Genomic DNA, 11,646 nt, shown 5'->3' with positions numbered 1-11,646 from the left:
TGGCCTCAGAAATGGCCTCTTAGAGAGGCGAATGTACAATATTTAGGAATTGGAACTCTATCTAGAATTCGACAGAGTGTTCACTCCATGGTCTGCATTGGACCAGAAGGACAGAAAGGGAGAATGAAACCATACATGGCAGATAAAGCTAAAACTCTCTGGGGTTGTGATCTCTTACAACAATGGAATATGCAGATTAATATTCCTCCAGTGTTGGATACAAATTATGTACAATCTTTAGATAGTAGAAAAGATCTGGTAAATTGCTATGGAAAACAGTTACCAACCTTCTAGGCTTTACAGAAACTAGGTACAAATGATGGACCTTCAGAGGAGCCAGAGGCCCTGCCATTGAAGTGGCTTACAGATAAACCTGTTTGGTTACGACAATGGCCTATGACCTATAAGAAGCTACAGGCTTTAGAAAAGTTAGTACAGGAACAGCTAAAGACTGGACACATAAAGGAATCTACCAGCCCTTGGAATTCTCCTGTATTTATTAACAAAAAGAAGTCAGGTAACTAGAGAATGCTGACAGACATGAAAGCCATAAATAAGGTAATTCAGCCTATGGGCTCTCTGCAACCTGGAATGCTATTGCCTTCCTTGATACCTAAAGGATGGTCTATCATAGTCATTGATCTAAAAGACTTTTTTCACAATACCATTACAGGAAAATGATAGAGAAAAATTTGCATTTTCTGTACCAACTCTTAATAATTCACAGCCAGTTAGGAGATATCAGTGGAGGGTTTGCCACAAGGAATGCTAAATAGTCCTATTTTGTGTCAACACTTTGTACAGCAACCTTTTGAAATAATTTGTAAGAAAATTTCACAATCTCTTGTTTATCATTACATGGATGATATTCTTTTATCAGATTCCAATAAGGAAACTTTGGAATGTATGTTTGAAATGGTGAAGGACGTTCTGCCTCATTAGGGATTACAGATTGCCTCAGAAAAGATACAAAGAGGAGATTCTATTAACTATTAAGGTTACAAGATAGATTTACAAAGAATCAGGCTACAGAAGGTACAAATTAGGAGAGATTGTTATCACACTCTTAATTCTCTTCAGAAATTATTAGGGGAAATTTCTCAAGTACAGTCGATTATTGGGATAGAAGGACATGACTTAAAGCCTTTAAAAATGGTCCTTAAAGGTGATAAGGACCTAAAAAGTCCACGAATATTATCTGCTGAGGCAGAAAAAGAATTACAATGGGTAGAAAACATAATATTGGATATAGTGGGGAAATACTTCTATGTATGCTTATAAATAAAGTACTTGCTTGGCCAATGAGACAACAGGTTAGGCTGGACTAGGAGTCAAAGAAGATTCTGGAAAACGTAGTAGAAAAGTGATGTTCCAAACAGGAAGTGACATAGCAAGGAGACTCAGATTTAAGAAGAGGAAAAAGAAAGTGTTGCTCTCTTTTCCCCTCGGCTCCTGTTCCAGCGGCACGATGTGATTCACCAACAAGGAGGGACGCCAATAAGGCGTCCAATAAGATAAGTCCCATAAAATATATAGATGTATGGTAATTGAGACTGAGCTAACAAATGAGAATCCTAGTCATTGGCCAAGCAGCTTTGTAACTAATACAAGTCTCTCTGTGTATTCATTTGGGCCTAACTCGGGCGGGCAGCTGGCGTAAAGCTCGCACGTGGCGGTGGGGCTCAGGCGGCTTTTGGCAAAAAGATTTATCGTAACAATTGGATGCACATGTAGATCAGATAAACCTTGATTTAGACTGTATTCTGGTTATTTTGCCATCCAGAGAATACCCTTCTGGGATTCTGATGCAGAGGGAAGACTGGAAAAACAATACACCTGGATGACCCCGCCCCCTAACAATGGGGAACACACCCGCCATGCATTGCGACCTGTGAGGACTCTTGCACAGGTGCAAAACCCCAGTGTGTATACGCAACCTCCCCTTTAAAAGGTCCTGCCGCCCATCTCTCCTCCCTTCTTTTTGACTCCTCTTGGGTTGGCTGACTACCCATCCTCCTCTCCCCCTCTTTGTGTTAAATAACTCCACGTGGGTTGTTCATCTGCTGTCCCTTTCTTTATATCAGCAGTTGCAGCTTAAACAAAAGAATAACAAAGACACCATATTGGAGTGGATATTTCTGCCACATAAACAGAATAAAAAGTTATATAGAAAAGATTTCTGATTTGATTCTAAAGGTGAAATTAAGACTTTGTCAACTGACTGGAAAAGATCCAGCAGAAATTATAGTACCTTTAACTAATGAGGAAATTTCCTCCTTGTGGAAGGATAATGAATATTGGCAAATAAGCTCTTACTGAATTTTTGGGAACAATTAGCAACAACTATCCCAAAACTGACAGAATTAAATTCATAAAAAAGACAGTCTGGATTCTTCCACGTATTGTAAGACAAACTCCCATTTCTGGAGTTCTTACCTTCTACACTAATGCCAACAAATCAGGTAAGGCAGGTTATAAAGCAGGTGAGGTAAGTAAAGTAGTTCAAAGTCCATATACATCTGCACAGAAGGCAGAATTATATGCAATTCTCATGATACTCTTGGATTTTACAGAACCTCTTAATATAGTTACTGATTCTCAATATGCAAAGAGAGTTGTGTTACACATTGAAACTGCAGAATTCGTTCCTGATAATACAGAATTAACTTCACTGTTTATACAATTATAGGAAACAATCAGAAACAGAAGTAATCCTACATACATTACACATGTCAGATACCATATGGGTCTGCCAGGCCCACTAGCACAAGGCAATGATGAGATTGATCATTTATTAATAGGAAGTGTGCTAGAAGCCTCAGAATTTCATAAGAAACATCATGTAATTAGCAAAGGTTTGACAAAGGACTTCTCTATTACTTGGTAACAAGCCAAGGAGAGAGTGAGAAACTGTCCTACTTGTACCTTTTATAATCAAACTCCATTGCCAGCAGGCTGTAATCCTAAGAGCATTCAGAGAAATGAGGTTTGGCAGATGGATGTCTTTCACTTTGCAGAATTTGGAAATTTGAAATACGTGCATCATACTATAGATACATTCTCAGGGTTCCAGTGAGCTACTGCTCTTAACTCTGAAAAAGCTGATTCTGTTATTACACACCTGCTAAAGGTGATGGCATACCTGCACAAATAAAAACTGACAATTCTCCAGCATATGTCTCCACAAAATTGGAACAGTTCAAATACTATAACATAAAGCATGTCACCGGTATACCACACAATCCTACAGGACAAGCAGTGGTTTAAAAATCTAATAGAACACTTAAGGAGATGCTCCACAAACAAGTTTGGAAGACAAAACCCCCAAACATAGGTGCATAATGCTTTATTAACACTAAACTTTCTTAATGCCAATGAAAAAGGACAAACAGCTGCAGAAAGACACTGGACTATGGAGAAAACTGCTGAATTGAACCAGCCGGTATACTTCAAAGATGTACTAACCTCTGTATGGGGACCAGGACATGTGTTATGTTGGGGTAGGGGTTTTGCATTGGTTTCCACAGGAGAAGAAAAACTTTGGATAAACCATCAAAGTTGATCAAGATTCAAGTTGAAAAGGAAAAACCTCTCGACAAGTACAAATGACAGGTACTCTACTAAGGTATATCTCATAAACTAAATAGAAACCTCCCAAAGGAAAGGGAAGTGTTTTGCTTTTATCTTCACAGGAAAGTCATCTCCAGAAGTCAAATGACACTGCATGGATAGACACTTAAGAAATAAAGGTAGCTATAACCATCAAACAAAAGGAACGTGCCATACAGTAAACTTTACAGCTATCTCTTGGAGAACTCTATTTCTCTTTATTTCCTAGTCGCTATTCAATTAAACCAATGCTGGATTTAGAGGTGGATTTGGCTTTCCTCCTCTAAAATCCAAGCATGTTGTGTAGCTAAACTTTAGAGTTTCTCTATTATATCAAGAAACCAATTGATGTAATACAGAATAAAAGAAGAATTTGGGGACTGTCTTTGTCTTTTCTTGGCTCTTTCTTTCAAGGTATACACCCTCTCATAATTGTTATGCTCACATGGTAGCCTTTTCTAGTATGCATACTTACACAAGCAAACATTTCTCTGCTAACATTTTCTTTGTCCCACACAGCTAATGAAGACCTGCCTGACAGAAATCCCTGGACACCCCGGAAAGAAAATGGGCCACACCTCCTCGACTGCACTGGATCCAACTTGCTCCATTTCAATGGACACTCTGGCCGGAGCTTTGGGTACTGACTTCAATCAAGTTGAGGATTTCAAGTGAGATCTTCAAACAAGCAAATCCCATCTAACATGGACTGGATACAATCCATTCAAGACTTTTACTATACGAAAATTTTCTTCCTACAGGACCCCACAAGGCTATCATCATCCCATTTCAGCAGGAAGTAATTTGGAGGATGCTATGTCCCATTTCCCCCATTGTTGTCATTTAGGGTAGTATATACCTAGTTAGGGATAGCTTCCTACTGTTTATGGTTGTGATTGGAAGGAGATGTTCAGGCTTGGATACCTCTTTCAGATGACTTTAGGGTTTAGTTAAAATAAATACTTAGGATGTGACATAAGCAGATTATTGTATGATTGTTAATTTTGGATACTTACATTGTTAAGTTTTAATCCTCTTTTAGACTAAAAGGGGAATTGTAGGGGAAGCTGTAGCCACGCCTTCTTAGGGGCTGGCTACAGGTGTGCCTGACCACTCCTGCAAAGGTGTGGTCAGGGTGACAAACAGTGAGGAACACTTAAGTGGGGAGCAGGTTTTGCTTTCGGTTTCATCTTTGGCTTGCTGTACAGACTGTTGCCATCCAGCTGGCTAGGTGGCTCTGTAAGGCTCTTCCCTATTAAATTCCCTTGTATTTTTACCTGGCTCCGTATTGGTAATTTCCCACATTAATGGCTCTTCTGTGAGATGATGCTAATGGCTGCTGCTCTTGTGTGTGTGTTTATGCTTTGTGTATTATATAAGTTTCTCTGGTGTGAAGTTTAGAAAAACACTACCAGATAGGTGTTCTTCAACTATAACTGCTATTGGTCTGACCTTCACTGGATCTGTGTCCTTGTGTATGTAAATGCATTGTGACTACTTCCTTTAAGCAAGGGTAATTAGATAGGCCCCATTTCTGTCCCACTCCCAGCAGAACCTCCTAATAATTGAAAATCACTGGATTCTGGCCACTGAAGGCCCACGTCTGTCCTAATTTTCAACTAGTTTAAATGTTCAGACTCACTAGTTGTGGTTTTGTAAAGCTTTATAATTGCTGCTTGTTAACATTGTACAGAACTCTAGATTGTTATATAGCAATCTGATGAAAAGAATCCGAGCAATGTTTCTAAGGTGATAAAACCACCAAGAGGAGAAACAATATTAAAATTAAAAAATATACTTATGGTTGGCCTGACCTAAGGCACTCTGTTTCTGTACCTGATCACACAGAGTTTCCTGGCACCAACTCCTCATCTGTCCCTTATTCCCAAAGTGGGATCAGATCAGGCCAAACTATGACATAGCTCATCTAAGCAGTGAAGGACAGTCAAGATTAAATCACCACATAGTTAATTAAGAATGTCTTCAGAGAATATAGTTCACAGACAAAGGAGGAAATCCTCAGCATCAAAGTGCATTCACACTGAGCAGCAGAGGGGAAGGATGAAGCAAAACATTCGGAAGTTTAAGGCTGGTGGAGGTTTCACAGCAAAGCCCTGCCTCAAAGCCAACAACAAAATTGGAGTAGTTTGATGCAGCCCTTCAAAATATCATTGAAGTCAAGAGGGTATGCTTTTATATACTGTTACTTGGAACTGGCTGGATATATTCTAACCTTGCTACCTACTTGTATTCTTTCTGTATTTGTTTTAGACACAGACATGGTTCTTGTCAAGATTAAGGTATAAAAACAGTGGGGAAACAAACACCTGTGTCCAAGAAGGAATGAAGACATTCTAAAGTGACCCTTACCCTCCTCCTTTGGGGCATCAGATAGTTGAAACAATAGACCCCAAGATATTAGAATTTCTTCAGGTGTCTCATGATGGCTGGGTGTGCCCTTATGTCAAGGTAGGTGCTTACATCTCAGAAAGAGATTCACACAGATCGGTTAATTTCTCAGACCTGTTCACAGGAGAAACTGGAGCCAAGACAATGATGATGGGATACAGGCAGTCTGGGACTGCTTAGTTATCATACCTCTTATCCTACACTGAAACCTGAAGCTTTTGTCATGACCTCAAAAGATGTAGGTGCTGGGGGGGATACACTGGACATTTTTCTACCTCTCTCTAACATAGCCACATTGAATAAATTTCTGTTTTCTGCTTTTCTCTATTACTTGTTTGCTTAATTGGATGTTGAGCTGTGTGCAGAACCCATTCTATTAGGGCTGCTGCTGCTCATGCTCAAACCCTCACAAGATAACAGTCCCGTCAATGAAGCTATATCACCCAGACATACCTTGAGGTTTGTCTCCTGGTTAATTCTAAAATTTGCCAGGAGGCATCATTATTAGCTATCTTATAATACTTATAACACCAGGTATATTTTAAGAAACCTTATTCAATGTTTAATTTAATATTCTTTGGTTTTGTATTTGCATTATAATTTCATTTTTTCCAAAACCTTATCTGTTGCTGTATAGCTATTCTATATATATCTGATTTCAGTAGAAATGTAGAAAATGACTTTCTCCTGAAGTGAAGAAAAACCAATCTATGTAATCATATGATCATGTGTACACTCTGAAAATATACAATAATTCAGGGGAAGCACAATGTTCAGTTATCAGTGATGGCAAAGTTGCTGTACTCCATACTTGGAACTGATAGAAACTTTAGAAGATGTTTGGGTTTTCCAGAGGATAATGATTACTTGGTTGTGTTAATCTGATTTAAATCCTAAGAAGCAAGTCTATCTAAATGCTAGCTATGTTTGATGTAAACCTTATTTTAAGAAATAAATCAATTTACTGATTTATCATTTTGAATTGTCACAACATTTCTAATACTGGGTAAAATGACCAAGGTCTGTTACAGATCAACACGGACTTGAATTAATACCATTGGGAAGATGACATAAGAGGGATAGGACAGTGTTGTTGGAGAACATCATCATCTCTGCTCTTTCACAATGAGAAATAAATATATTTTAACACATTTCTGAGGAGAAATTATTATTTCAATCTTATATTATTAGAATATCCCATTCTCCAACTGCTCATAAATGTTAACACCACAAAGAAAAACTTGCACTTCTAGTTAAGTCCACTCTAAATAGACATTTAAAATATGTGAGCAGAAACGGTTCTGAGGTATTCACTGAGCTCTCCAGACCAGAATTTCCTGGGTCTCTTCCTCAGAAAATGGCAACTATGACGTGCAATAGCGGATTTGAAAGGTATGGCCACTCAACCTATTTGGAGCATTGGCTACAAGCAGTTCCCCTGTGGCCTTGGCTCATCTATACCTTTGTAGGCAGAGAAAAAAAATCAGGAGTCCAAGCCAGGCACTGCCCAGTACCATATCTCCACTGCTTTTAGCTACTCTGACTGAGGAAGTGTTCAAAATTAGAAATATTTAGATTTTACAATGCATTATTGTGGGAATAAACAGACATATAGAGAAGGCTCCAACTAATATTGTTTACAAAATATATGATGTAACTGCTGCACCCATGGATGGTTGCCAGGGGGTTGACACAGATGGTACCACTAGTGAAAACACTGTGGTTTCTCTAGAAACATACCTGAATGTGGCTGGCCACCTCGGACCTGTTCAGAATTAAAGGAGCCTGGTCTCCTTTAAGATCATTCCCCTAGAAGATATGAATGAGTTCCCCACACATATCCTGGAAGTGGTCAATACACACACCAGCTCTCATCAGGGAGACCATCACAGTCAGCAACCCAGAAATAGGTGAACAAGGAAACTGCAGTGGGAATAACTTCAGGCCAGAAAATGGCCTCACTGTGGCCCAAAACTAGGTGCTGAATTTGATCAAGGCTGCTGTACAGCTTAGAGTCCATCATTTACAATGGACATTTCAGATTTAAAAAGTATGTTTAGAAGGTAAGTCTCACATTGGATCTCTTTCAAAACGCACTGTGTGTTAAGATTATTTAGATAAGATAAATAATACAAAATTTGAATATAATATGAATAGAAGACAACTTTGGGAGATGCTGAGTATGTGAAATAGCTGTATTATACTGGTGACAATATACATTTATATATATGCACAAACACACAGGAATTATGTGCAGTTTCTGAAGTTCCAATTTCTCCTCAGTAAGTCTGGAGGGGTAGTTTAGAGACTAGCAGCATCACTTCACTGCAGCTGATTACTGTCAAATCCATTGCTTAGGTGGCAGTCCATTCTGTCTCCATCATTGTGCCTGCATCTCACTGATGCAATGACACTTCACACTGACACTGAAGTTGCCTCTGTTTATGACTGAGGAGCCTGAAAATCAAGGATAACTCATACTCGGGTATCTAGAGAACAATACTCTTAAACACAGGTATGCAATAATTCACATGTATGATAATACAAATCCTTGCATATTCTAATATGCTATTAGAGTCTAACAGCATGTGTATAGACACACACACACACACACACACATGCTACATACTATCCCCTTTTAACTGTACATTTAAAGTAACTGCACATTTCCACAAATTCATAGATAGAATTGGTTTAATCATTACTATTAACATATATTCATTGAGATCTCACTTATTTGAATAAGCTCTTCACTTTAACTATATCACTTAATGGGGCAAAGCTAGGTTTATATGTTAATTGACAAAATAAATAATTGCCTGTGTATCAATGAGGGCAGTAAGACATGCTGATGTATACGGCTGTTGACCTCTACAAACCACATCCTGAGACATTTGTTGTAGAAGAATTCTATAATCTACTTCATCTAATAATCAAATGCAGTTGAATGTATTTCCATGTTCATTATATTTTATGTTGCTTGCTTCCAAGTACATGACATCTGATCTACTCAGAAGTCAACAGTCTCCATATACAAACAAAACATTGAAGAGCTATTGTGACAGCATATGTGTATAATGAAACCATTCCCACAGGCTTGTTTCCCTTAAATTCTCTGGATAAAAATATTTGGAGCTAAAAATTAATTTAGGCCTTGGATTCATGTTGGAAGCTGTGCCGCGTGTTTAGTGAATTGACAACCTGCTCTCATTTCTCTCAAGACAAATCGTTGTGAACACCTAATCAAGAGGCTGTACTGAATTCTCCAGGATTCCTTCAGGAAATGAACAGCTCCAGTTTGAATAGACATCTCAACAAGGAAGCTCACTAACAACAATCATAGCTCTGCAATAGTTGAAATAAAAAGCTCACCAGTCACCTTTTCCATTGGTGGGAACAATGGTTAATGTAGGCTGTCAACCTCCGTGGATTTGTCATCAGTTGAGAGCCATACCTCAGGCCAGCTCTGTGATGGTATTTTCCTAGAAGGACTGAGTAGACAGCGCCTTTTTACAGGTGACCAAGTCCTAAAAAGGTATTCGAGAAAAGGCATTCTGCACTTGCCTGCCCCTCTTTGCTCCTTCCTGGAGAGCAAGTGTGTGCATCACTGCTGCCATGGCTGTTGTTATTGCTGTTCTCCATTAATATCAGATCATTCTTCAGCCTTCAGATATAGACTGAAGACTACCAGCTCTCCAGAAGTCCTCCAGGCCTTCAGATCCAGGCTGGAACTATCGAGGGCTCTAGCTTTGTGGACTGAACATCTACTAGGTCCTCAGACTCTCTAGCATATAGACGATCATTCTTGGACCATCAGGACCATATTGTGTTAACCAGTCTAATTAATTAATCTTTCATAAGTTGTATTTTCTGCAGGCTGTGTCCCTCTATAGAACACAACTAAGTGATACTTGTTTCCTTTGGTTTATTTTTGAAGGCCCTTTTACTAAAATTCCATCTCTCTGCTATCCATTCACTTTCAAGCCAATGGACAAAATGAAAAGACTAGGTGGACTATTCGAAATTCTCCAATATGCTGTCAGAGATATGGACCAGCTATTATTTATAGTGTTACTTGTTACTTGTTACTCAACAGTCCCTTCCTGCTTGTATGCTATATAGTCCTGTTGCTTTGACACTGGAGTGTGATTTTTCCAAAGGCCTCTTTTTAAATCAATAATGCAACTAAACATTTATAAGAAAATAAAAATACATGTGTGTCTGCTGTGTGTTTACATATATGTGCAGTGGTGTGAGAAGGATAAGTCTATATACTGAGAGATAGAATAGTGGGTGGGTTAAAGGTATTACTTGTAGAAATCAGACCATTCCTGATATCATGGCATTGAGAGCAGGAAGGAATTATAGGACAGTATACAAAGAGTTGTAAAGATTCTCCTGTGGACCAATGACCTTCTTCAAAAATTCATCAATTTAAAATGGCTGTATCTACAGAACCTGGGAACATGTCTCAGACTCATTCTTCCTTGCTCCTTATTTCCCATTGGTTGATCCAATTAGAATCTAGAAGATGTGATCATATTCCTCCCACTGAGCTTTCCAGGTAAAAGTATAAATGTGCAAGAATAGCTCATAGATGTACAAGGTTTGAAAAAAAAAGTGACTTCAGAAGTGTAGCTTATAGCATCCTTGCCATGGATGATTTCTAAGGACTGAGAGGAAGACAGGAGGCATGTGTCAGAATAATGTATTGGCTCAGCACTTTGAAGGTGCATTTTCTGTGTCTTTGATGAAGTTGTAACAATACGAAATTATCTATATTAAAGCCTGATCGATGGATCTTCATCATTTCTCTAGACCTTGTCAAACAAAACCAAGTGGCCATTTAGAAAATAGAGCTTGATGCCCTCTCCAGAAAAGATCAAAACACAGGTTTCAGAGGCTGATGAATTATGATCTGACAGGGCAGAGTGAACTATACCACAGTAAACTAAATTAGGTCACTAAGAAAATGACAGACATTGAGTCTAATTTATTAATATATCTCTGACTACATTTCTATAATATATCTAAGGCTAGACAATTGTATACATACTTTGTTTTCCTTTAATCTCCATGATATCATTTAAATATTTTGGTTGCTTTTAGACAGTTGTAGCACTTGCATAATGCTTGTTTAAATTTACCATGCTCTGTAGGTATGAATGGATGTATTGCACCTCTTACTATTTTGATTACAAATTAAGACAATAAAGGTTTTTGGTAGTTTATCCTCTCAATTTCTAGAAGATAGAAGACATTATATGTTTCCTAGCTGCATTGACACCCAGTCATTCTCTAAGCTTCTCTTTTCAGAGCAACCCAATCATTTTATCAGAACTACTAGTTTGCCAAAATTCTCAGCACATGTTTAGAGAACCTGTCTGTTCTGATTCCCAAATCCATCACTTTCCTGATCCCTGGCTTCAGCTTGATTTTAGGTGACTGTTTACTGCTAACTCTAAATAGAGTTCATAGGAAATGAAAAGATCGGAGTCTGTACTCTGAATACAAAACTAACTCTTAGAGGTTTATTGCTGAGGTGTTTGTTATCTTGCTTTACTGATGAACAACTATGTGTAGGTGTGATAAACCCAATCTGATAGAAAGTTTTAAAATGCTCTGTTC

The 11,646-nt window shown here is 38.4% G+C and overlaps 1 pseudogene; it reads left to right on the top strand.

The window, feature by feature from the left end:
* Nucleotides 1-7,384: 7,384 nt before the first annotated feature.
* Nucleotides 7,385-8,065, top strand: LOC100765171 (annotated as a pseudogene).
* The last annotated feature ends 3,581 nt before the right edge of the window (nt 8,066-11,646 follow it).

Source organism: Cricetulus griseus (assembly GCF_003668045.3).
Source record: "Cricetulus griseus strain 17A/GY chromosome 1 unlocalized genomic scaffold, alternate assembly CriGri-PICRH-1.0 chr1_1, whole genome shotgun sequence".
Taxonomy (NCBI): Eukaryota; Metazoa; Chordata; class Mammalia; order Rodentia; family Cricetidae; genus Cricetulus; species Cricetulus griseus.
This window is presented reverse-complemented; position numbering and strand designations above follow the sequence as displayed.